Source organism: Triturus cristatus, chromosome 7, assembly GCF_964204655.1.
Source record: "Triturus cristatus chromosome 7, aTriCri1.1, whole genome shotgun sequence".
Classification (NCBI taxonomy): Eukaryota; Metazoa; Chordata; class Amphibia; order Caudata; family Salamandridae; genus Triturus; species Triturus cristatus.
The window spans coordinates 293,300,336-293,327,063 of NC_140590.1; the positions used below are offsets into that span (position 1 = coordinate 293,300,336).

The 26,728-nt window shown below is 46.7% G+C and overlaps 1 protein-coding gene and 1 pseudogene across 2 annotated transcripts in view; both read left to right on the forward strand.

Annotated features, from left to right (window-relative positions):
• SLC17A7 (solute carrier family 17 member 7) overlaps positions 1–26,728 on the forward strand; it is a 768,585-nt gene that overhangs the window by 367,546 nt on the left and 374,311 nt on the right. The gene's annotated exons all lie outside the window — the stretch shown is intronic.
• LOC146809478 (zinc finger CCHC domain-containing protein 9 pseudogene) lies at positions 2,665–3,660 on the forward strand (annotated as a pseudogene).

Below are 26,728 nucleotides of genomic sequence, written 5' to 3' on the forward strand. Positions count from 1 at the left end.
CACGGCGCGTTGGCTCGGACGGACCGTTTGCGAGAACCAGCGGTGCTCCTTTCACTGGATGCGCAAATGGCGTTCGACATGGTCGAATGGCCCTTTCTATTTGCAGTACTAGAACACCTGGGCTTTGGGCCAAAATTCTGTGCCTGGATCCGACTCCTTTATACCAAACCACTGGAACACGTTGCTGCAAATGGACATATGTCTGGAGATTTCCCCTTGACACGTGGCACACGTCAGGGTTGTCCCTTATCGCCATTGCTCTTCGTCCTGGCGCTGGAGCCGCTAGCGGCATGGATACGCTGGGAACCCATGATACGGGGACTCAATGCGTCGGACGGCTGGGAAGACCAAGTCTCCCTATACGCGGATGATGTGTTGCTGTACCTGTCCTCCCCGCGACGCTCCATACTGACGCTACTCAACAGTTGTGAGGTCTTTGGCAGAGTGTCAGGATACACGATAAATCGGTCCAAATCTGTTATGTATGTGCTGCACGGCCCTCCACCGCGGCTACCCGCGGACTGCCCGCTCCGGACGGCAGAAGGGTCATTTAAATATTTGGGCATATACATCACTGCGGATCAGGCGGACTTCTTCCAACGGATCTCCGGCCCCCTATGGACCGCCTCAAACGAGATGTACATCATTGGGGAGCGCTGCCGCTGACCCTGTTGGGGAGGGCAGCGCTCTTTAAAATGATGGCCCTGCATCGGTTTTTATACGTACTGGAAAATACGCCGTACCAGATACCACCTGCTTACTTTCGTACAATTGCGGCGCAAGTAACTAGCCTCCAATGGAGTAACGGGCCGGCACGAATCGCGTAGTCTAAACTGACCCACGGCTGGTATGACGGAGGGATAGCACTCCCCAATATCCAACTTTACTACTGGGCGGCACAGCTGAAGGTAATCAATCAATGGCTCCACGCGCCGCAGTCCGACCCAGCATTTAAGGCAGACAGGGACATACTGGGCACGAGGGGTATGTTGTCGCCCCTATACGACGGAAGACTGGCCCCAGAGTTAATCGGCCCTCTGAGACAGACCGTTGTCATCTAGCATGCGGCCCAGGCCAGACTGGGATGGCGTGGGGTTCTGACCCAGCTCCCGCCTCTGTGGGATACAAAGCGGTTGGGGCGGCTCAGGAACAGCAAGGGCTTTGACAGCTGGGACAACATCAGGATCTCCGCGGTGGGCGACATGTGGTATAAAGGTGCAGTGGTCCCATTCACACGCCTGCAACAACAATACGAACTGGCGCCCTCGGAATGTTTCTGATATACGCAGATTAAGCACGCCTTGGTGTCAAAACTGGCGCCCGGCGCGGAGGTTCCGGAGGCATCTCCCATGGAGGACAGGTTGCTGACAGATTATATGCCAAAGAAGGCCACATCACTCACGTACCGTAAACTAGTAAACAATCTGCCGGACCCAATGGGACCCCTGCGAGAGAAATGGGCCCGTGATGTAGGCGAGTTTGACGGCCCGGAATGGCGGGAGGCGCTAGCTTCGCCGCGAGAGGCAGGTATACCCTCGAGGCTAAGGCTGGTACAGCTCCGGATTCTGCACCGCTCATATTACACCAGACACACGCTACATGGAATGGGTAGAGCACCACACCCATTCTGTCTACGCGGCTGCGGGGAGGAGGGTACCTTTTTTCATACCATATGGGAGTGCCCTATAATCCAAGAATATTGGAAGCAGGTGATGCGGACGCCGTCACAGTCGGGGGGAGTGTCATTGGTGCCGGAACCTAGGCGCTGTCTGTTAAATGTGTGGGAACCTAATGACCTCAACCGCCAAGCTCAGAGCTGGGCTACGTTGGGGATTGTGATAGCTAAACGGAACATAGCCCAAAAATGGGCGGCGGGGGAAGCACCATCGCTGTCCGCATGGGGAAGGGACATGGATGCAGCCATGCTGGCTGAACGATCAGCATTCATCAGGCGTGGTTGCCCCAGTAAATGGGGTAAAGTATGGGGGGCATGGAATAAATTTAGAGGAGGCATATGCGATCCACCGCCAATGCAGGAAGATGATACCTCTGACACAGACTGACGGGAAAGGCTTTGGGGCGAGAGTATGGGGTGTTGATATCAGAAATGTAAAACTGTGTAGAAGTATCTTCAAAGGGCTGGATGTAGAGTCATGTGCTGTACTGCTATGTGATATGGAAAAACTGTATAATCGAATAACAATATGTTTTGTTCAAAGGAAAATAATAAACTATTTAAAAAAAAATAAAAAAAGATATACAGAATAAAAACGCCCTGTTAAAAATACCCAGCTCCATCCTCGTACTATAAGTTAAAATAAAATATTTTTCCTAATTCGAATTGCGCCCCATCGTTAGTCAACATTGCTAAGGCATGTAGAGGGAGACTCCAGTGCACACAATTATCGTAAGGCAGCATTATAGTCTCTAACATTCTGAGCAACCATGATCGGTTTCAGGAAATATCTCCTTAGACCATCATAAAAGCTACAGAATAAAATTAAGTGCTGAGTGCTTTGCTTTGAGATGCCATCGCATGGGCATGGGGTCATTTCCAAGGGCCATAGCTTCATAGTGGGGAAGGCAGCAAAAAGATGTGCTAAGTCCAACCGCAGCCTAGTGTTGGTTATTAGTCCCAAAAGACAAGGATGGTATGCCGGTCGATACAACTGCTTCAGAAACCCTGATTTCAGCGTCGGACCGAACAGTCACGCCGTCTGGCAGCAGTGCCCTGATTTGCAATGGTGTGAAGCACAGGCTTTTTTAATCTTTCACATCATGACTCGCTGGGCACGTGCCAACAACGTCCACAGGAAGAAAGTTTGTGACGCCACGCCATGGGAGGATCTGAAGCAGGGAACACTGGCAGGTGGGAAAACTTTTTCGAAAAAGGCCACCTCAACCACAGGTCAGAAGCATGCCCTGAACAAGTTGGCACCCAGGAAGGAACCGCGAAAAGTCAAGAACAAAAAGAAAAAAGAGTATTTGAATGATGACGTGAACGGCTTCATGGACTTTCTGAAGGAGACATCACAGATTGTGCAGGGTGGGAAAGTTGTGCCCATTGACCGTAAGGAGCTGATCAATGAAGTGACCACTGCACTGAGGAAAGACAATAGGCGTGAGGACCGACGAGTTAAGAGGCAACTGACCAAGAAAAGTCAAATGTTGTGTTTCCACTGCCGAAAGCCGGGTCATGGTCTTGCAGACTGCAGAGAGGCTCGACAGAGTCAGGAGACGGGGACTGGTATCTGCTACCGGTGTGGTTCTACGGAGCATGATATCAACAAGTGTAGAGCCAAAGTAGACCCAGCTCTTGGGGAATTTCCTTTTGCAAAATGCTTTATTTGTGGAGAGACGGGCCACCTGTCCAGGTCCTGCCCTGATAATCCTAAAGGCCTTTATGGGGCAGGGGGCTCCTGTAGGAGTTGTGGATCTGTGGAACACTTTCAGAGGGATTGTCCAGAACAGCAAAATTCAGGTCAGGTGTTCACAGTTGGCAGATGGTCCAGTGGAATGAGTGCAGATTACGAGGAAATTCCAGTATCATCGAAACCACAGAAGGCAAAAGCAAAGTCGCCAAAAGTTGTTAACTTCTGATTGCTACCATATTTGTTTTGTATTTTTAACACATTTGAAACCTAGACGTACCAGAGACCCCAACACCATCCGCAGTACAACTGTGGGACATCGACACCCAGAATTAAGTATAAATTTGGTCAGCTGAGCTTGCATTGGAGTATCGTAAAAAGAACCTCTTGTGGCCAAGTACATAGATTATTTAAAAAAAAACATCTCTTCTCAACCTGCTGAGACACATGGTGCTTCCATAGAATACCTTATTCTAAGGTTACCTTGTTTCCCATTTCAAAATGCAGGGATCAATGAGGTGAAAAGTGGAACAGTAGAAATGATCACTCGTCATACCAAACGAGATTCAAATGGTTCAAGTACTGTAACTTTTAAAGATGTCTTGCTGTAAGTTTTTACGATCCAGAAGTTCTAGAGATCAACTCAACAACAATGGTTTTGAAAATCTTCTTTTGTCTTGCTTTGTGAATTTATTTTATGCGGACTAGACAATTCTATATGTATTGAAAAACAGGAACCCTTACCTCCGTGTATCGGCAAATTTGTAACTATATTAGTTGATTTTGGTCTAGTAACCCTCATGAGAAATATTCGACATGTAAGAAATGACGGTAAATTTCTTTGCCTCAATAAAGGCTCTGTTTTCATATCTAATACTAAGAAAGGAAGCCTTAATTTCACTGTTGTCAAGAACTTGCATACTATATGGATCATGCGGCACAGGTAAATTGAATAGTGATTTAAAAGTTTAATGTAAGAGAGTCAGGGGATTTTAAAAGCATGGTCTCATGCTAAACAATTCGAAATAATTGATTTAGTAAAACGTGTTTCAGCTTTTGCCCAAATAGAATACCAAATTAGTATAGGCTATAGCAAAAGTGAATCCTCCAGGTGAGTTAGCCCAACCTCTTTATGAACAATTGAAGATGGTACTGAAGCCGGAGTAGACAGCAAGTTCCTAAGAAAAATGGTCTTCTCAACCTGGAGGGAGCTGTAGGGTGTGTAGCCCATAAGGCCTTTACCATACTTGTCAGCCGACAACCCTGTTTTTCTCACATGCCATTGTGTATATTTCAGATTTATTGATCTTCATTTTCCTGGCCTCCATGAAATCATCATATGTGTCCATCAGTCTTTGCAGGCCGATGGGAGTCCTTGACATCAGCACAGTGTCTTCGGCATTCAACAACAAGACGCCCGGCGACTATGGGTGCATTGGCCTGCAGAGCCTAACGGGCATCATCGGGAAAAAAACATATAGCACAACATAAATCATCTTTCAGTTAGCATTTAAAATGTAATATCTAACATATAGTTTTGCATTTAACTTACAGCATAAAAAATTTCAAATGTAGTGGGTCATAAATAGCATATTATTTAACCTGGAGCATGTAATAAATAGTGCATATTATTTAACATTCACATATATCATTTAATATTTAACATATAACATTGAACATTTTACATGTAACATATAACACATTACATAAAACATATACGATTTAACATTTAGGCCCTAATTGCAAGTTGCAGATTAATTCAGACACAGGAACAGGCACCAACAGCACAGTTCTTGCATGCTATTCTTCCAATATGTATACTCTGTGTTATATCCCCTGTCCAAAAATACTAGGACCCTAGTAACTGTAATTCTGAGGAGGGAAACTGTTGGGGAATATAATGGGCCACTCATAATTAGGACCTGAACAAAATAAAAACATTACGTGACACAGCTTTCTATACTGGTATTAGGATGTCCACAGACATCCGCTGTGGGCATACTCAAATCCGCAGATGGAGCACAAAGGGACAATGTAACATAACATACAACATATGACACATACATTATTTTGCATTTAAAATATAACATTTAATATATACTTTTTATATTATAACATATAGCACATATCGTTTAATATTACTAAATAATTTACAATTTACCATGCAATATATAGGGGCCATTTCCCAAAGGTAACGTACACTTGTGAGTAATTTACACGTATCATTTTCTCTTACACCTGTGGGTAACTTTACTGCTTTAGGATATTCACAATATTTGAGTATAGAGTTACTCAAAAATGTAGATGTACACATCTTTTCCCCAAAATGGGATCTGGAGCCAAATTTAGGAGTGTAATTTGCTGTTGCCAAAAATATACAGTACTAAGTCCAGAACCTTTCATGGCCAACCACTGTTACTACAGCACACTCCAATAGCTAATATTGCCAGCAGGGGCCTATAATAGGATACCACAGGAAATAATGTTAAATTTAATTATTTAAAATAGTTAAAAATATTATTAAATTCCGCACTCGTTTCACGTTGGCTTTGGTTGAGCCACTGTTTTTTGTTTTCAAGGACAGCCTACCACTTGCACACTCCATTACCACTGACAGACGACACACCACCTTGCACATACCACATCTCTCTACCCTAGCCGTGATGCACCATATCCCCTCGGATCCGGGCCCCTTCGGTCCTCCATGTCCCCCTCCTAGTTACTATCCAGATGCACACTTACGGTAGACCCCTCCATGTTCTGTCATGGAACGTGACCGGTCTCCTGGACTGCATCAAACGCGCAGCAGTACTCAAGTACGCCCAACGCTATGTGGCCGTCGTGTTCCTCCTTCAAGAGACCCATCTCCTGAGAACCCACTGCACTTTTCCCACAAGATATGGATTCGACAAGGTGTGGCATTTCGGCTTTACGCGAGGCTCTCGAGGGGTGGCAGTGTTGACCCAGAGAGGTCTTCCCTTCACCCCTGTGCACGTGACGACCGAAGCGCAAGGTCGCTATGTGGCCGGTAGGCTTGAGGGCCAGGTCCTAAACCTATTGTCAGCATACATCCCTCCTGCTACGCTTCCCTCTACTCTCCATCACCTTACAGAGGTAATCTCCTCCCTGCCTCAGGGTCATACGATAATTGGGGGAGATTTTAATGCAGTAATGTAACCAACACTGGACACAACGGGTGACCCATCCTCTTCCGGCTTAACGGGCTCGAAGCAGCTATCAGACTGGTTAGCTGCCCTTGGTCTGTGTGACGCCTGGAGGATTTGGAACCCCCGGGGGAGGCAATACACTCACACTTCAGCAGCTCAACATACCCACTCCCGAATTGACTTGGTTCTCCTGCCCACCACCGACTGCCAAAAGGTCTCTGGCATCTCTGTTCTCCCCCGCGGAATCTCAGACCACTCCGCCATATCCCTCCGCTTGGGAGGCACCACTGGTGGGACGCGGACGGTCTCACGACTGAACGCGTGGTTCTTACAGGGCACAGAGATTAAGGACGCGCTTGCTGTAGAGATGCGGCACTATTTTCTTACTAATCAAGGTTCGGTCCCTTCCCCAGGCACACTCTGGGAGGCTGGTAAAACTGCCCTACGTTGCGTGGCCAGAGGCCTGGGGCACACGAAGCGAGCGGTGCAGACTGCCCGCCTGACCCAGCTAGAGGTGCAGGCCACGTGCCTGGAATTGACTCTTACAGATACGGATGATGCCCTCCCCGCCACACAACTTGCGGCACTCCGGGACGAGATCCATCAGACCTCCCTGGAATCTACCAAAATGCTGTGGCGCTCCTCGGTGGCCCATGTTTGTGGGTGGGGCGACAAGAATGGAAAACTGCTCCACAACTTGGTCTCATACCCCAAGGCTAACAGAATCATTCCCGAAATCCGAGACGCCGCTAGAACCCATCACCACACATCGAGAGCCATTGCTCAGGCGTTTGCGGGTTACTACGCCCAGCTCTACTCAGCCCAGCCCTCTAGGGCTTCTCTGGTCGACTTGCTAGACCGAGCGGTAGTCCAGCTGTCATGCCTTGTTCAGGCCAAATCGACGGACCTCGACCTGCCCCTTACCACAGAGGAGGTACACAGGGCTATCTCCCTACTGCATTCCGGGAAGACACCGGGACCAGACGGCTTCCAACAAGAGTATGCGACATATCGAGATTTATTGGTGCCCCACTTGGTCGACCTCTTCCGGCATGTAGCTGAGGAGGCCTCCTTCCCCTTGGAGACTGATAGGGCCACCATAGTGGTCATCCCGAAGACCCAACCACTTTCTCTCACCTGTGCGGACTACCGTCCGATTTACTTAATTAATACAGAAATGAAAATCTTTGCCACAGTCCTGGCCCAACGTCTCCACCCCCTGCTACACAAACTGATCCACCCAGACCAGTGCGGCTTCATGCCGGCGAGTGCCACTCGGCACTGCATACGGCGTCTTCACCTTCCCTTGGCCAACCATCATCTACTCACACCATACTTGGCCCTGCTGCTCATTGATTTTGAGAAGGCCTTTGACTGGAGTTACTTGGAAGACATCCTCACCATGATGGGTTTCGGCCCCCATTTTAGACGCCTAATTCGGGTTTTGTACACTGACCCCAGAGTAAGAGTTCTGACCAACAGTGCCCTCTCAGAGGCGTTCTAGATCCGAAGAGGCACGCATCAAGGGTGCTCTCTTTCGCCACTCCTATTCACGCTCGCAATGGATCCCCTGGCCTGCCTTATACGTAATGACCTCCAAATACGAGGGTGGTCCTGGGACCCCCACCATTAGGCTAAAATTGCCTTATACGCAGACGACATTCGCCTATACTTATCAGACCCAGAGACCTCTGGTCCGCGCTGTCTGGAGGTGCTCCAGGCCTTCAAAACCGTCTCGGGTCTGCGACTCAACCCGATGAAGTCCACTCTGATTCCCCTCCATCCCTCGAGGGCTTGTTTCGATTGGCAATCCACTATCCCTTTGCGGAGACAATCATTTAAGTATCTGGGGATTTAGGTGATTCTGCTCCCGGAGCAGGAATGGGCCCTTAATATTACACCCCTGATCACGAAAGCCAAAACCGACCTTAAGCGTTGGCAATCCCTCCCCCTCAACCCCCTTGGAAAAGGGGCACTATTTAAAATGATGATCCTCCCCCGCTTCCTTTATATTCTCCACAATACCACCTTTCACCTCCCGGGTAGTTGGTTCCGAGACTTTGATGGGGTAATCACTAGTTTCTTTTTGGGGGGGGTGGGTGACCTCGTATAGCCCTGGCTCGCTGCCGGATCCCTCCCTTTGACGGGGGCATGGGCATGACGAATCTTCATCTCTGCTATCTGGCCACCAAACTTATAGTCGTCCACGACTGGTTCACTGGAGGCTGGTCTGACCCGGACTACCGGATTGATCTTCGCAATTTGGACTTCCCGCAAATCCAGACATACTTATATGGGACTCCCCTTCCACAAGCTATCCCTCCTATCACCAGAGCGGTACTTGTGGTTTGGCGCTCTGCCTTACGCTACACAGGAAGGGACAGGAGACTTACCCAACACACACCGTTGTGCCATGGCACATGGCTCCATGAAACATCAACTCTCTGGGGGTTCCAGCGGTGGGATCGGGTTGAGATCTCACTTCTTGGTGGCGTCTGGAGGGGAGACCACATTAGGGCCTTCCCCGATCTGCAGCAGCGTCATTCCCTTCACACTACCCAATTCTACAAGTATTTACAACTCTTCCATGCCCATATTATGAATATCCCACCAGGCACTTCGCTTCCTGAGTTCAGCCCACTAGAAGCCCAGGTCATGATGGGAAACTTGGGCAGAGGTGGGGTGTCACGGATCTACCGCTCCCTTGTGAACAACAGCCCCATCACCCTAGACTTGCTGTGAGCCCGCTGGGAGGGGTGACTGGGTCCCCTAAAAGAGGCAGACTGCCACGATGCCCTTATGGCTCACAAAACCTTGACGACCTCCTCCAAATTACATCTCACCCAACTATACTACTTCTACATGGCTTACCTTACACCCGCGCTCCTACACAGGGCAGGATTGCGCCTCTCCCCAGATTGCAGACGATACGGCAAAGCCCCGGCTGATTTCCATCACATGGTCTGGTTATGCGCCAATCTTGCTCCTTTCTGGTCGAAGGTGGAGTCTGAACTTACACAAACTCTGGGGTGGCAGGTCCCTCATGATGCTCTACGCCTTCTTTTGGGAGTCTTTGACGGGCTGGATGGTTCTAGAGCCGCCAAACTCTTCTTGGGCACAGCAGTGGCTAAGCGAGATATCGCTCAGGCCAAACCTTCAACCATACGAAAGTGGCGCCGGGGGGGGGGGGTGGATTGGTGTGCGGCCCAGGAAGAACCCCTCTTTGAGGCCCGGGGATGTCCTCATAAATTTCAGAAGGTATGGGGCAAATGGCTGAACCTACTGTCTTGAGAAGTGTGTTTGTTTTTCCTCCTACCTCGTTACACTGCTTTTACGGTGGGGTGGCGCTAAATTATGCCTGGGATTTGTACTGTCTGTCAACAGTGGAATTCGTTCTAACATGCAATCACAAGCTGTCCTTTGTATGTTTGGTTTTTTCAAATGCACATAAATTTGATTATAAAAAATATATATATTATTAAATATAATGTAATTTAAAAAAACATATTTATTAACTATCAAATATTTTAATAACCTTTTTGAATTTAGAAATTCATGTAACATTCATTGTTAAAAAAATATATTTAAGCTACTTTTAGAGTACTTTGAAGAAAGACAATGATTAAGTATGTTGGAGAACAATCATCCCACCCACCTTCAAGCCTGGGTGACAGGCGGCCTGGATACTTTATTAAAAAAAAAAAATTTGAATGCTAAGGTTGCTCACATCAAATATCATTTCAATTCTGCTAAAACTCATCTGTCAGAAAAGAATAATCTTGTAGCGCAGATCCAAGCAAGAGCGATAAATGGTTCCATGCCTCTTCAGTTCCACAGCCAACCATACGAGATAACTATGTTGCTCAGCAGTAGCTCCAGTGAAAGGGGAATGTAATAAGAGAGAAAGCAGCACTGTGTCCCATCATTCAGCTGGGCATTGACTATGCTGGTATACCTGATATTTAAAGAAGAGACAAAAGATCTTCAATATCTCATCAATCATGTTACTGTGTCTAAAGCTTACTGTTATAAACAGTATACCTTCAGAATTCTGTAGGCACTGACGGCCATGTCTCGTCTCAATGCACGTACCATCTGACAGGTTGGCGTACTGTGCTCATGGGCCTGCCAAGCGTGAAGAGCAGAGTGCAGGGTATTGATCATGACATAATCTAAAAAACTCGCTGAAGTTGTCAGAGCTTCAAATAATCCGTCCTTCTCTTTTAAGAGGTGAAGATCTTACTGCTAAATTTGAAGAATGTGCTGCATTCTTTGCTCACAATATCATCTCCATCAAACTATCGCCACTTCAGCGTTTGGACCCACAGAAGACAATGAAACTATGTTGTAAAGGTAAAATCAACTGGCTTCGGTTTGACATGGTGTCGTTTGAAACTCTACTCAAATTTATTTCCAAATTGAGAGCCTCTAAACATTTCATGGACCCCGTTCTTGGTGGCCTGGGATGGATTGTGAAGGGCCTGGCTCACCAGCTTGTGCCTCAGTGGACCAAATTGCTGGATATCTTTCTGGTACAAGGCAGATCCAAGATTGCCTCAAATCTGGCCAGGCCACACCTCTGCTGAAAAAAACCTTCTGCGGAAGTGGTGGATCTAAATAACTTTCATCCCGTCTCAGGCCTTACTTTCTATGCCATAGTTGCTGAAAGCTGTCTCATGGTGCAACTAACAGCACATGTTTTACATTGATTGATCTTTTTGACAAATATCACTTTAGCTTCAGGCAGGGCTATGGCACTGAGGCTGCCTTGCTGTGGGTAGTTGAACCCTTTGCATTCTTGGCTTTGGCAACTCTTGCATTTAACTTTTTTGCTCAATTTGACTTTGTGACCCATTCTATGCTCATTAAGATTCTCGAAGATAGCATATGCATTGACAGTGTGATCCTGAAATGGTTTGCTGCCTACTTGATTAGTTGCCTTAGTATACATAAACTGACAATTGCTTCTCCGGCACGATTGCTTTGAAACGAGAGGATCCCACAAAGTTCTGTTTCCAAATGTTTTCAATCTTTATATTGAACCTCCTAGAGTCTTAACAAGAAAGTAAGAGTCCTCCATCCTGTACATATTGCTGATACTCAGGTCTGTCTAATGATTTCCAATAACATCAATGTTCTATATCTTGCTCAAGACTGGACGACCTCTCATCACTTGAAACGCAATCCATTCAAACCCGAAGTCTCCTTGTCCCCTCTTCATAGTCATCTACAACAATTCAGCCCTGGATTGCCTCATGTGTTGTCGTCCAACGTGAACCATCTATGACGGCAGTGCTAAACCCTCAGGCTTCATGTTTTTTAATGAAGACTGTTTTCAAGCGCAGATTTTTCTTATGGCTGAAGCCAGAGGCGCAACTAGAGCCAAATTTCTGGGGGGGGGGGGGGCTAAGAAAAAAATTCAGGGGGGGGCTAATTCTTCCAATAATAGGCAGAGTGGAGATGCAGGGGCTCTAAGAAGGAGTGAATAAACAACAAAGCGTTGTTAGCAGGTAAATGGTCTTTTAGAGACCTGTGAAGTACTCGGGTCCGGCTGTGTGTGTGCCCGGGAAGCCGTCTCAGCCCGAGCTGCCACACATGACAGGGGTGGGGGGGGGCTGAAGCCCTTTGAGCCCAATGGGCGTTGCACGCCTGGCTGGAACGTATCTTTTCAACAGTGACTTGTTTGGAGGATTTGTCAGTTTACTCTAGAACAGCACCTCTCCTGTGTGTTCAAGGACTTAACTAGGGTAACTCTCTTCTGCCTGGTCTTCCTAAAGTACACTTCGCCCCCCTGAAAGTAATGTTTCATGCAGCGACAGGCTTCATGATCGTAGCTAAAAATTAACCATATTACATCAATGTTAGTAACACTCCAGTGGCTAACCCTGGAAGCCAGAGCACTCTACTAGATGGTCTGTATCACTGCATTATAATGTAATTTACTTTAAAGTGGTGTGTCTTCAACGCTTTCCTAATCTGACGCACCATTGGGCAGTCCTAATGGCTATGAGGAACATTGTTCCAGGTCATGGGGTATATAAATATAAAAAATCTGCAGCCTTGTTTGCTTCTTTTGACACTTTTAGCCTCCAGCTTGAAGGTGGCCTGGCTGCGTGTGTGCCAAAAGGCACCAGAGATGGTGATCTTCTTGTCTGCACGATATCTGTGAGTGCTGGTCAGGATGGCTTTGTAATTGATGCAGCTGGGTATGAAGATGATGTTCGCTAGCAAGGGGAGCCGATTGAGTTGCATCAGGATGGGAATTGTGATTATATTTCTTCTGGTCCAGGATGAGGCGTGCTGCAGTTTGTAGGATGCCCTTAAGGGGTGTCAGTATGGTGTCTGGGAGGCCCTGGACAAGGGTGTTGCCACCATCCAGATAAATAAAAAGGGGGAGCAAGAACATGTCTGTGTTTGTTACACAAGACTTAGGGTCTGATTTAGATCTTGGTGGATGGGATACTCTGTCACAAACGTGACGAATATGCTGAGCCCTGTATTACATGTGCATTCTATCCTATGGCGCTTGTGAAACACATTTGTGAGAGAGTATCCCACCCGCCAAGATGTATATCAGGCCCTTATTGTAGATACACAATTGAGATACAACCTTGTGAGCGGCACACCCTCGTGTAACACGAGGATGTAAATCTAGATGGTGTCCAGGCCAGGTGCGGCACCAGGACAGCTGTGAAATATTTCAGAAAGGCCAGTTCTACCTCTGTGAGCAATGGTGCCGAGAGAGCGGGGTTAGTCTGTGGTAGCCGTGGGAAGGGGCCTGCTCGTAGGAGCATGAATACAGAGGAGGCTGGGGACCGCAGTCTGTCTGTGGCAACAGTGGGGGACTACGAGACAAATCAGAGAAAGGAGGGGGAAAGCAAGAGACAGTGGCCAGGTTGCGAGTGCAGTTGCAGGCAGTCCCAGAGGGAGAACTGGAGACCTTGGCATGTTGGAGACACTGGAAGGGCGACAGGCCCAGTACAGTCTGTCACATGTCACACAGATCAGAGACAAGCATTGAACGCTTCCCTGGACATGACATCTGTCAGGGGGTATGACCTGTCGGTGGAAGCAGGATGGAAAATCAGCAGACGAGATGACCTCCGTTCGCCATAGTTTCAGAGGGTCCATTACATGAATGTGATCCGCCATTTTGTCTGGATAGCCAGCGATGCGGTCGCTCGTCAGTGTAGGGAGGCAGACCAGGGCACTCATTTAACTGAGACCCCGCAGCTGGGAGGGAGGGACCACCAACCACACCTAATCATGAGAAATAACAGAGGAGGAAGGCGGAGCGTCAGCATCACCAGGAGGGGCGGGTGGGAAGCGTTTCCGTCGTGCCATTAATTCTTCACGCCATGTCCGATTAATGCAGAACAACGTGTCCAATTACGAGTCATCCCTCTTTCATGGGTCTCCGGGAATTCTCTGAGGAGCGGGGGTGGGCACTGAGCACGCGCCGAGGCGGCCCGAGAGGTTTCAAGTCGCGTGCTACTAATGCCAATTAGCATGGCATGACATGGTTTATCTTATAGTCTAGCAGGAAATAACACGACGGTTTGATATGGTACGGGAATAAAACATGATGTGAGATATCTTAAATAAAGCATGTCATGGCGCCGGCACCAGCATGGCACGGGGCGAAAACGAGAAATGGTACAACCTAGCAAATAACACGGGACACTACAACATGGCATGGCGATAAACATCACAAAAGAAAACATAGAGTAAAGCATGACATAGCACTAACCAAGACAAGGAAAGGCAATAGAACACAATTAGCACAGTAGATGTATAAATAATACCATGACACGGTATCAGAACATAAGAAAGATTGATATGAAATACGAAAACATAGTATCGAATAAAGCAAGCCATGGCATAGCATAACACCGACTATAACCTCGCGCTATAAATACACTGTGAGACAACACAACGTAGTGCAGCAGATAACATGACATAATCATATTTATCACGTGAGAATACATTATGACACCACATAGCAATATGGAAGCCAGTTTGACAAAATTATTAGTGGGGGCAAGATCACATGACACAGTTTTGAATCTAAATTGTGAAGACTTGTAGGCGGGACAGGAGTGTGGCAGGTTTATCCACTTGTGAAATTTAAGCAAATGTATCTATTTTAGGGGTGGGCAATGTTGGTCATTTCATTGCCAAAGGTTTGCTCCTGCCCTCTCTGCTCACACAGTGCCCACTAAGCTCTTACACTGCCTGGTCTGCCCTCTGCCAGCTCTGCTCACTGGTGGTGTCTGGTGGTCTGGGAAAGTGCCGGGTGTGATACTTGCCCAACATTCGAGTGCGAGTTACCCAGACACCTTCCAGGTGAGTTCTCTCCAAGACATTTTTGGAACAGCTGCCTCAAGTAGTGTATTCTGAAACACAATTTTCTAATAAATTCACAATAGACTCTATGCCTCATAGGCCTCATGAAATATTTCAGTGTTTTAATGGTGTGTTAAAAGAACCCTGACCCGACCATCACCAGGAGACGACAGCAACTTTTCCAAAATTTGCTGTGGCTTCACCCCATATGTCAGGAATTACTTTGGCGATTCCAGGGCACACCCCTTACTATGGTGGCCCTGTTATTCCAGAATTACATATCATATGCCAGTGCCAGAATTTTGTCATGTAAATCCCACCCATAAACTTTGGGCACCCCCAGAAATTATCTGGGACCAGCATTTCTCCATGCATACCCATCACTATCAGTGCTATGTTTTTAGATGGCAAGAACTACTACTAATGTATTAGCACCAGCTTTTTAGCCATGGGTGCCCCACAATTGCCAAGAATTACCTGCAGCATGGCAGGGCCTGCAATATGCCATGGGTAATACCCCGTTCATATGTCATCATTGCCCTCCTCATTAAGCCAAGAGTTACCTTCAGTATGCCAGGGCCAGAGGCACATTTACAAAAGTAACGCATACATGCACTCTCACAAGCACTAGCACTCTCACACACACTCTCACAAAGGCTCAATACACTCATTATCCCATTCTCTCACTCACAAACACAAAGGCACACTCATCCACTCTCAGTTTCACTCACTCGTTCTCTCAAGCACTCATTTTTTTACACTTTCTCACATTCTCTTGCATGCTCCCAGTCTCTCTCGCACACCCTGCCACACTCACACTCACACACTGCCACTCACACTCCAATTATTCCAGTCTGGTTGTGTTGTTTCGGAAAAGCTTGCTCTCCTGCTGTCCCCGCTATGCCGATCTAGCCTGTTAGTGAACCTTGATAGAGCATTAAATAATCTTGTCATTGCTTGTTTTCAGCCCTCATGTGAAAAATTGACTAAATGACTTGGTAAAATCTAAAAACATGGTGTCTAAGTGATCCTATGTCATACTTTACTTCTTCTGCCAGACCTGGAATTTTAGCCATTAACACATTGCATGTTGGGATTGTCAGCCTTACCATGTAAAAAACACGCTACAAATCCCAGAACATACTACACTGATGGTACCAATATGGATGTGGGAAGTACTTACACTTAAGATGCTTGTAGGGTTGAGGGAAGTACTTACATTTGATATGTCTATACGAATGACGACACTTACACCTATAATGGCTAAAGGGATGGGGGAGACACATTGTCTAGATATCATGACTGAGTCCACAAATTCTGTTACTAAAGAGGGAGAAGGTAGGTACTCTCAACATGTCAAAATGCCGGGTTAAGCACTCGCACTTAAGATGTCATTATGGACAAAAAAGGTAAGTGTAATGTTCTTCCATTCCCCTTTGACCCAATGAAGGTAAGTACCTTCCCCCTCTTTCTCAACATAACATCTGGACTCAGTCCAGATATCTTTAAACTATGCTTTCTGTGGCCTGTTATTATGGCACCAAATGTCTCACATAAATACACTTAAAATGAGAGTATTTTTGTTGAGGATTGAGGCAAACTGAGTGGCAGAGCCAACAGAACATTAATTAAATTAAAGAGTACCCCCAATCTTATCAATAATCACAGTCATTCGGTTTCTCCACAGCCCCACAATAGACAGAGTAAAATTGTTGCTTGCTTTTTTAGAGGAAGGTTCTTTTTTGGCCAATATCGGGATTCATTTTGTGGCATAAAATGTCTTCTCGTGATTTGAGTATGTTAATTGAACACCTACAATGAGCCTCGTGTTCTTCCAGGCATGGGGGCAATTGCATGTCGGAGATCCTGAGCTGTGGCTCACTTTTTCCTGACGTTAATAATGTACAAGGAACTATATTTTCAGCAAGAGCTTCAATGTTTATGGTTTGCTTCTGGCCATCACTGCCATCAAAAGATGGTTCAGCATCTCATCCCATCAGAGAAACTGGATCTTCTAGGTGTTATGGTGGAATTGATTTGCACATATTTTAGCATGTCCATGACGGACTTCTAATCATACATTTACCAACAATGAATATGTAACTCATTGCAAGAATCTTACCTCCCTGTAGTTCGTACATGCTAAAAAGATTATCATTTCAGGTGTTAATGTGGAACCCACAGTAGACTCTGCTGTTTAAATGTATTTCTTTCGTATTTATTTATTGGTTTTATATAGTGCTCGCTAGGCCCAAAGGTATCAGATAATGCTAGATCATCTGATTGAAGTACATACATTTTCTGATGGATACATCTGCCAGTGGATTCCTCACCTTGTGAATATCCCCTGCGCCAGCAACATTCGGAAACTTTTGTAGCAGTCCGCGCCGATGAGGTCGAAGACGACGTCACAGAGACACGGCTCCGCTCGCGACTCCTCTGACGTCACCGGCTCCATAAGAAGACCTCGTCGGCGTGATGACGTCAGTTCCCTTTTTTCCGCGCCGTCGACGCCAACGGATTTCGGGAATCTCTATCTGTAGCTTCACTGTTACTTTGTGTTTCTACTGGATTTCTCTGTTCCTTTTGCGAAAAAATGTCATGAAAAATCGGGCTGTCGTGAATGTGGAAAACATATGTCGATCACGGATCCACATGCCGACTGTGTATGGCGTTTATCATCTGACCATGATGTGGATGGATGCTCTTGCTGTCGCAGGATGAGCTCCAAGGCTCTCAAGGAAAGGGAGGCGAAACTTTTCATCGCAAGGATGAAAAAGGAGAAGAGAGGAAGGAGGAAGTTGAGAACGAGGTCGAGGTCACGATCGAGGTCGGCGTCGAAGTCGACTTCGGGGCATGATTCGAGATCCAAGAAGCACAAAAAGAAGAGGAGACATTCTTCTCGACGTCACTCTGACAAGAGTTCGGCTCCGAAGTCGAAGTCGCCTACTCGACGCCGTAAGGACTCTGTGTCTCCTTCTCCCGTTCCGGATTCGCCTGCTGGTCCTTCTTCTCCAGTGAATTCGCCGGTTCATTCTCCGACTCCGGCTACATCTCCGGCGCCGGCTCCATCTCCGACGCCGGTTCCATCCCCGGCTCCGGCTTAGTCTCTGGCTCCGTCCCCGGCTCCGGTTGAGGAGTTTCAAGCACCGGGTGAGCCTTTGTTACCACAAATTCCACCGTCGGCACCGGTTGGCCCGAGTCCGGTGATGCCAGATCAGTACCCTGCATTCCCTGGACCGGGTCAGGACCCCACGCATTATTTAAATGCTGTGTACGGGGTGTTTTCGAGAGCCATGTACTCCACTGGTGCACCTTCGGGTCCGATGGGCCCCATGGCCTTCAGTTTGGGGGTGCCTCAAGCCTATCCACAGGCCCCCTTAATGCTATTTTTTCTGGCGACGCCGTCTTGGTATCTACCGGCGCCGAGGACATCGACGCCGCTCCCTTCTTCGCCGGCGCCGGCTCAACCTCGTTCAACGCCGGCTGCTCCTGTGGATCCACGTTCGACGCCGGCTCCGGCACCGTCGGATTCGAACACGGCGCCACCGACGCCGCTTGTACGAATCCAGTCCAGGAGGGAAGCTCAAAGGGTGCTTGATGAGCGACGGTACCTTCTGGAAGAAGCAGAAGAAGGAGAGCTTGCGGAGTCTGATGAAGTTTTTGAAGAACTTACAGAGGCTAGTGGATTGGATTTGTCTCCTGAGTGGGAAATTACTCCACCTTCCGATGAACCCTCGAAGGATGTGGCTCCATATCATGCAGTCATTAGGAAGGCAGCTGAATTGTTAGATCTTCAGTTGCCTACTACTGAATTTAAATCAAATATTCTAACGGAGGTACTGCATTCTCCTACTACAGTTTCAGAGCCATTATTGCCTTTTAATGAGTCCATTATAGATCCTGTGATGGGGGTGTGGCGTAAGCCTTTTTCTGCTCCCGCAGTTTCTAAGACAGTTGCTAGGAGGTATAGGGCAGCTCCAGGGGACACTGAGTTCTTAACATCACATCCATCGCCTGAGAGCCTGGTGGTTCAGGCTGCTTGTTCAGGAAAATCTAAGGGTGCTTTTCCTCAGGTTCCAAGTGACAGTGAGGCTAAAAAGTTAGATCAGTCGGCCAAAAAGGTCTTTTCATTGGCCAGCATGGCAAATGCCACTTGCCTTTTGGGACGCTATATTCATGCGCTCATGGACTCTGCAAAGAAACTGGCGCCAAAACTATCTGAGGAGAATAGGGTTGGCTTTAATGAGGTCTTGACGGATGCCCAGGCAGCAGCACGTCAGGTGATACAAATTGGACTGGACACGGCGGATTCAGTGGCAAGAGTCATGGGGTCTTCTGTTGCCACTAGGAGGGGTGCGTGGCTGTAGTCTTCTGAGTTTTCCCCGGATGTACAGTCAACACTGTTGGACTTGCCATTTGATGGCTCTGGATTGTTTGGCAAAAAGGCGGATGCTGCTCTTGAACGTTTTAAGGAAAGCAAGGCTACGGCTAAGTCTTTGGTCCTTCAATCCCAGTCAAGGGGATTGTTTAAAAGATACAGGGGTTTCGGAAGGGCAACCTTTTGTTCCTACAGGCAGACCCAACAGCAACAGCAGCAACAGCAGCAAGGCTCTCTGTATAAGGGATACAGAGGCAGAATCAGGGGTCGCACACGTGGCCGTCAGCTCTCCTCCTCCTCCTCCTCCTCTTCTTCTTCCTCAGCCCCTCCCACCACCGCAAAGCAGCCCTAGATCCGCCATTCTGGATCATGCTGGTGCTGTGGGGGGCTGGCTTACCCATTTTCTACAAGATTGGGAATCTGTTACTACAGATCTTTGGGTTCTAGATCTTGTAGAAAATGGGTACGCCCTTCCCTTTCGGGAATTCCCTCCAAATTACCCTCCTTGTCAAGGGGCTTGCTCAGAGAACCACCGTCTTCTCCTACAGGAGGAAGTCCTGAAGTTACTACAGAAAGGTGCGATAGAGGTGGTTCCAGATCAGGAGAGGGGTCAGGGATGCTACTCCCGGTATTTCCTGATTCCGAAAAAGGACGGCAGATTGCGTCTGATATTGGACCTCAGGATCTTGAATCTTTATCTGAAGCAAGAGAGGTTCAAGATGCTTACCCTTGCGTAGGTTCTTCAAGCGCTGAATCAGGAGGAATGGATGGTGTCGATCGACTTGCAGGATGCGTATTTCCACATCCCCATCCTGAAGTCGCACAGGAAGTATCTCCGGTTTATGGTAGGATCGCAACATTATCAGTTTGCGGTCCTTCCGTTTGGTCTTACTACTGCACCCCGAGTCTTCACGAAGGTGATGGCAGCCCATCTCAGAAGGTCGATGATTTCCGTTTTCCCCTATCTGGACGACTGGCTGATCAAAGCGGAGTCGCCAGAGAAGGTGCTACATCATCTGCAGGATACAACTCAGCTGTTGTTCAAATTGGGCTTCTCGATAAACGTGCCCAAATCTCACCTGGTGCCCTCTCAGCGCAACCTGTTCATAGGTGCGGTACTGGACACTACTGTGTGTCGAGCATTCCCTCCTCCTCAAAGGATTCTCGACATACAGGAAATGATTCCTTTATTTTGCAATGGAGCGGTCGTTCCAGTCCTAAAGGTCCTTCGTCTGCTCGGTCTGTTTGCTTCCTGCATTCTGTTGGTCAACCATGCACGCTGGCACATGAGGGCGCTCCAGTGGTGCCTCCGCAGGCAGTGGTATCAGCACAAGGGAGATCTCAGGTTCTATGAGGATCTCCGGAGAAGCTGCGGCGGATCTATCTTGGTGGAGTGTGGAGGGCAATCTGTCCCAAGGAAAGCCCTTCCATCTACCTCCATCGGTGGCCACAGTGATAACGGATGCATCCACTTTAGGGTGGGGTGCGCATCTGGGAGATCTGGAGATCAAAGGTCTTTGGTCTCCAGAGGAAAGGTTGCTTCACATCAACCTTCTGGAATTGCGGGCGATTCGTTTGGCACTGAAGGCCTTCCTCCCTTCCCTTCGCGGTCAGTCTGTTCAAGTCCTGACGGACAACACTACCGCGATGTGGTATGTCAACAAGCAGGGAGGAGAGGGGTCTCTTTGTCTCTGCAGAGAGGCTCTGTGTCTATGGTCCTGGGCTCAGGACCATCAGATTTGTCTGATGGCAAATTATCTGGCCGGGGTGCTGAACGTACGTGCGGACAGTCTCAGTCGCCAGTTCTCCGCCGACCACGAGTGGAGGCTCCATCCGGAGGTGGTTCGTCACGTCTTTCGGACGTGGGGGACTCCTCGGATAGACCTATTCGCCACCCGTGAGGATGCGCACTGCCCGTCATTCTGCAGTCTCCAGTATCCGATGCAGGGAGCGTTGTGGGACGCGTTTCAGTTGAGTTGGGGCTCACGACTCCTTTACGCGTTTCCTCCCATACCCTTGATTCCTCGGGTTCTGAGGAAGATTCGCCAAGACCGGGCCCAAGTCATTTTGATCGCCCCGGATTGGCCAAGAAGGGTGTGGTACACAGATCTTCTCCACCTCTCCTCGTGCCCTCCGCTCCGTCTCCCTCTGAGGGCAGACCTCCTCTCGCAATCGGAGGGGCAGGTTCTACACCCCCACCTCCAGAGCTTACACCTTCATGCCTGGAGATTGAACGGGGGAACCTGAATTCTTTTTCTCTCCCGCCTGATGTGGTAGATGTAATTTTGTCTGCCAGACGTCATTCCACCAAATCTATCTATTCCTATAGGTGGTCTAAATTTGTTATCGGGTGTGGAGAGAAGTCAGTTGATCCTTTGAGGGCTCGTTTATCTGACATTCTGCAGTTTGCCCTTTCTCTTGCTCAGCAAGGATTTGCTGTGGCTACTGGTAAGGGATATTTATCGGCTTTGTCGGCTTTCCTTTGCTTGCCGGATCAGCCGTCATTATTCAAATCACCTATTGTTCTACGATTTCTCAAGAGCCTCACAAACAGGTTTCCTCCTACTCCCTTTATTGTGCCTCAATGGGACTTAAACCTTGTCTTGACTTATCTTATGGGTTCTCCTGTCGAGCCCTTACACAAGTGTCCTTTGAGGCTGTTGTCTTTTATGACGGTTTTTCTCATTGCAATCACCTCGGCAAGGAGGGTAAGTGAGCTTCAAGCTCTAAGTTCAAAACCCCGTTTTTGACCATTCATGCTGAAAGAATGGTACTCAGGACCAGGGCTGTATTTCTGCCTAAGGTGGTAACTCCCTTCCATCTGGGGCAGTCCATTACCCTTCCTTCCTTCTACCCTCCCCCTCACCCTTCCAAGGAGGAGGAGAGACTTCACCGCTTGGACCCTAAGAGGGCGGTGAGCTTCTATCTGGGCAGGACAAAAGACTTTAGAGTTGATGACCAGCTCTTCGTGGGCTTTGTTGGCTGCAGGAAGGGCAGAGCGGTGCACAAGCGCACCCTTTCCATATGGATTGTCTTGTGCATCAAGATATGCTACTCTTTGGCTGGTAAGGAACCTCCAGAGTGTTTAAGGGCCCATTCCACTAGAGCTAAGTCTTCCACTTCTGCTTTGTCTAGGGGCGTTCCTGTGGAGGACATTTGTAGGGCGGCAACTTGGGCCTCCCTCCACACTTTTGCAAAACATTATTGCTTAGACACTGAGGTGAGGATGGACGGACACTTTGCTCGTTCCGTCCTTCAGGACTTTCTGGTATAGAAGGGTGGACACCCTCCTCCTGGAATGGGACTGCTGTGGGAATCTATTCACAAGGTGAGGAATCCACTGGCAGATGTATTCATCAGAAGAACAAGTTACTTACCTTCGGTAACGCTTTTTCTGGTGGATACAGTATCTGCCTGTGGATTCCTCACTGACCCACCAGGCTCCCCGTTGTCCACCCTTGTATACCTTAAGTATATGATGGTGTTTCAAAATGTATTTGTTACTATCTAAGGCAGTGTGTTATCTCTTTTGCCTTTCTATTTATTTTTCCACACTGTGTGTGTTGCTTGTATATTATGTTCTGTGTATACTGTGTATATATTGCTGTCAGTCCGTCCGTGTGCCTCGAAGGCACGGAAAAAAGGGCGGAACTGACGTCATCACGCCGACGAGGTCTTCTTATGGAGCCGGTGACGTCAGCGGAGTCGCGAGCGGAGCCGTGTCTCTGTGACGTCGTCTTCGACCTCATCGGCGTGGACTGCTACAAAAGTTTCCGAATGTTGCTGGCGCAGGGGATATTTACAAGGTGAGGAATCTACAGGCAGATACTGTATCCAAGAGAAAAAGGGTTACCGAAGGTAAGTAACTTGTTCTACACAGACAAAGAAAATCACTGGGCAATTAAGGTAGTTACAACAAGCGGACATCTAATGTCATACGTTAATGGAGGAAATGACATAGTAGACAACTGGAACAATCATTTGACTGCAGCACCGGGTCTATCAGTTTGGGTGTTAGCTTTGGGAACATAGCTCGGTTTGTGTACGCATTGAAGTATTTGTTGAGCGGAAGGTATTTAAGGTCTCGTTTGAAGCAGGAAAAGGAGGGGTTGCAGCAGAGATCTCTAAGGAGTGAGTTCCAGATCCTAGGTGCATTTCCAGAGAATGAGCGTGTCTGGGAGGATTTCTTTTTCAGTTTGGGATGTATGAGAAGTGAGTTGGAGCTTCTCAGAGTCCTGGCTCTTCCTGCTTTTGAAAGTTTGTTATCTAGTTAGTAGGGGTTATGTGTGTGAAGAACTTTGTGGGTGAAGCAAGCAGTCTCATAGATACACCTATTGACAAGTAAAGAGAGGAATTTCCTTAGTAGAAAACTAGAATAAATGCTTGAATAATTGTAACAGACACAATCTAAAGCCCATGTGCTAGAGCATGTACAATATCAAATTGAACCATAACAAATTTAAAATAATTTTTTAAAAAATTTATTTTGTGTAAAATAACAATTAAAAAAAAAAAAAAATCTTTTTTCTTTTTGTTAACATCAAACATATATAATCCCACCAGTAGTACATAAACACATATCACATAATAGGAGCCTGTGACATTAAAGAATTGATGCACAAAACACCGATATAAGATATAAAGATCACAGTAAAAACTATTTTGTCTAGTTTCTATCCTTGAACCATACACTTAACAGAGAGACAGGGACAGACAGATTATTTTGTCATTTATGTAACACATCCGTTTTTGAGATTTCAAAGGGCTCTTCTTAAGAACAATCTGATCGTAATGTATCTCAAAGAAAAGCTATTCACACAGATTATGTTAAATGTAGCGTCGACGCGTTTCGATGGTTTTGACTAATAATCCATCTTTATCAAGACCAAAATGACGTCCCTTTTGTTATAGGCACTGGTTGGTTGCCGTTGTTGATCACTCCTTATATCATGTCATGCGGTCCCCAAATATGTTAATATGATCGGTTTATCTTTGCCTTTGGGTCGATTAAGTCTCTATACCCACAATAGTATTCGCCATATGTTAAAAACCCCACTCTTCGTCTTCGTGCCTACATATGCAAACACACCATATTTTTATAAACAATTTCAACGGCTTGCCGGCCGTGTGGTTCCCGTTTTTTGCGGTATGTAAAAAATAGATAGATCTCCCTCAATGCCAAATGTGAACCGCTGTTTTGGTCACAAGCTGCCGTATGAAGATTCCTGCGTGGAAAAGAGGCTTCGCGCGTTCTCCCGTTTGTCCAATACTGTATTTGTATAGTGTTTATGTACTACTGGTGGGATTATATATGTTTGATGTTAACAAAAACAAAAAAAAAAAACATTTAAAAAAATGTAATTGTTATTTTACACAAAATAAAAAAATGTTTTAATCATTTTAAATTTTTTATGGTTCAATTTGATATTGTACATGCTCTAGCACATGGGCTTTAGATTGTGTCTGTTACAATTATTCAAGCATTTATTCTAGTTTTCTACTAAGGGAATTCCTCTCTTTACTTGTCAATAGTACCCTATTCCCCTGGTTGGCGTAAGGGGTCCCTCTCATCTTCATTTTGAAATTCATAGATACACCTTCCTTCGATAGGAAGCCAATTGAGGGTCTTGAGGGTCCGTGAGATGTGCTCAAACCGTTTGACACCTGGTAGGAGCCAGGTACATTACGCAGCCTCCTGAGATTGAAGTTAGTGGATCTCCCAGTATATGTTAGTCAGCAAGGACACGCTTGGCCAACTATGAGTCAGCATGAGTGCAGTAGTAGGACAAGTATATTCTTGTTCGTATTCATTCATGAGATTGAGTGCTATGACCAGCAATATTTAGGATCCGTATTAGGTTTGACTAAGATCTAATACTCACATGCCTAATAGAGGGAAAGCATATTGACCCCAATGACATCCCAATGTGTTTCAAGTAATTTAAGAGCTAGAATAGCTGTTGTAGTGTTTGTGGAGCTGAACCCCAACCCATCTGTGCTCAGAGACTTTCCAACTTTGAGGGCCCCAATAGCCACCAACCACCTCCTGCAGGGTTAACGGAGAGTCTAACTTGGTCTCATATACTGCATCCTTTTCAACTTGATTCATTCTGTTAAGTTTCAACTTTGTCAGAGCCAATGAGGGTGTCTGATTTTAAAGAGCCTCGGATGATTGGGAGAAGACCATGCTAATTCAGTGTTCAATTGTCGTTAAAATTGGAGTGCATTTATAACATCTGCATTTATTTCTTCTGAGTTGTACCACTGCCTTACTTGGTCTTTCGCGTACTCCATATTTTTTATGCTGCACATTTTGGGCCATGAGCTTAGCCGCCCTGTCGGCAGCATTATCACATTTTTCTGGTTCCTGGACCCACTGAGCCCTTGGGACCACCATAGGTGTCAAATTGAGGATGCCTCTTTCCAAAAAAATGCAAAGCCGTTTTAATATCATCCTTGAATGTTTCACAGTTAATAACATGTTCCAGGTTTGGATGTAATTTATTTTCTAAAAGTAGTTACATAATGTCAACAAATGGTAAAGAGCACTGGTCTGACAGTGCATTAAGCATTAATCTGCAAACTGAATAATAATTATGCATTCTCTGAGAGGCTGAAATCAAGAATATCAGGACCTGCCATTGTGAAACTGATTGAGTTCGTATTTCTTCCGTTTCTGATTAGGGGTGTGAAAAATGAATGCAGTTTGCTTTCAATAATTATGGAATTTCTGCATAATTCAGAATTTTTTTGTATCAAAATGCAAAGTGTAAATTCGTCATATAGCACTATATTTTAGAGCGAAATGCACCCTTTTGTCAATTTCTGATGCGAGAATTCATTTCATTCTAAAAAAGAATGGTGCAAAGCATACCAATATAGCAGCTACTCGGGTTCCGTTGTCCCCGTATGTGTGCAATATATCAAAGTGGCATTATGGCATCATTTCGGGACTTTCACAAAACAAGCACAATCCGAATTTCCCAAAGCTACACTAATTTGAATTATGCCCAGGCCTCCTTTGATAGGACAGAGGTCTGAAGAAAGAATGCTCGTCCGAGTCCAGAACGCCAGCAGTGCTGTCACCACACAGGTGGGACAGGACCAGGATTTGGATGGTGGATCAGCAGTGCACTTTTGGAAGTATTACTTTGTGTAGGAGCCATACTTGAAACCAGGCTGGTTGTGTTTTTAGGCAATGTGTGGCTTTGAAGGCAATGTTGGATCTCGAAGCTAATTTGAGTAACTTTGTATCCGTGGGAGGTTGCAGTTAGAATCCCTCAAGTTTCTTGTTCGAGAGGCAGTTATGGATAGGTTTGTCTAATGCTGATGATCATAAGAATGAATTTTGTAATGGTATGCATGTGAATTTGTCAGGGCAAACAGGTGTTACTGAGCTCAGATTGCAACAGTGAGAGCTTTTTACCACTTGTGTCCTGTGGATTGACCCTACCCTTGATCCC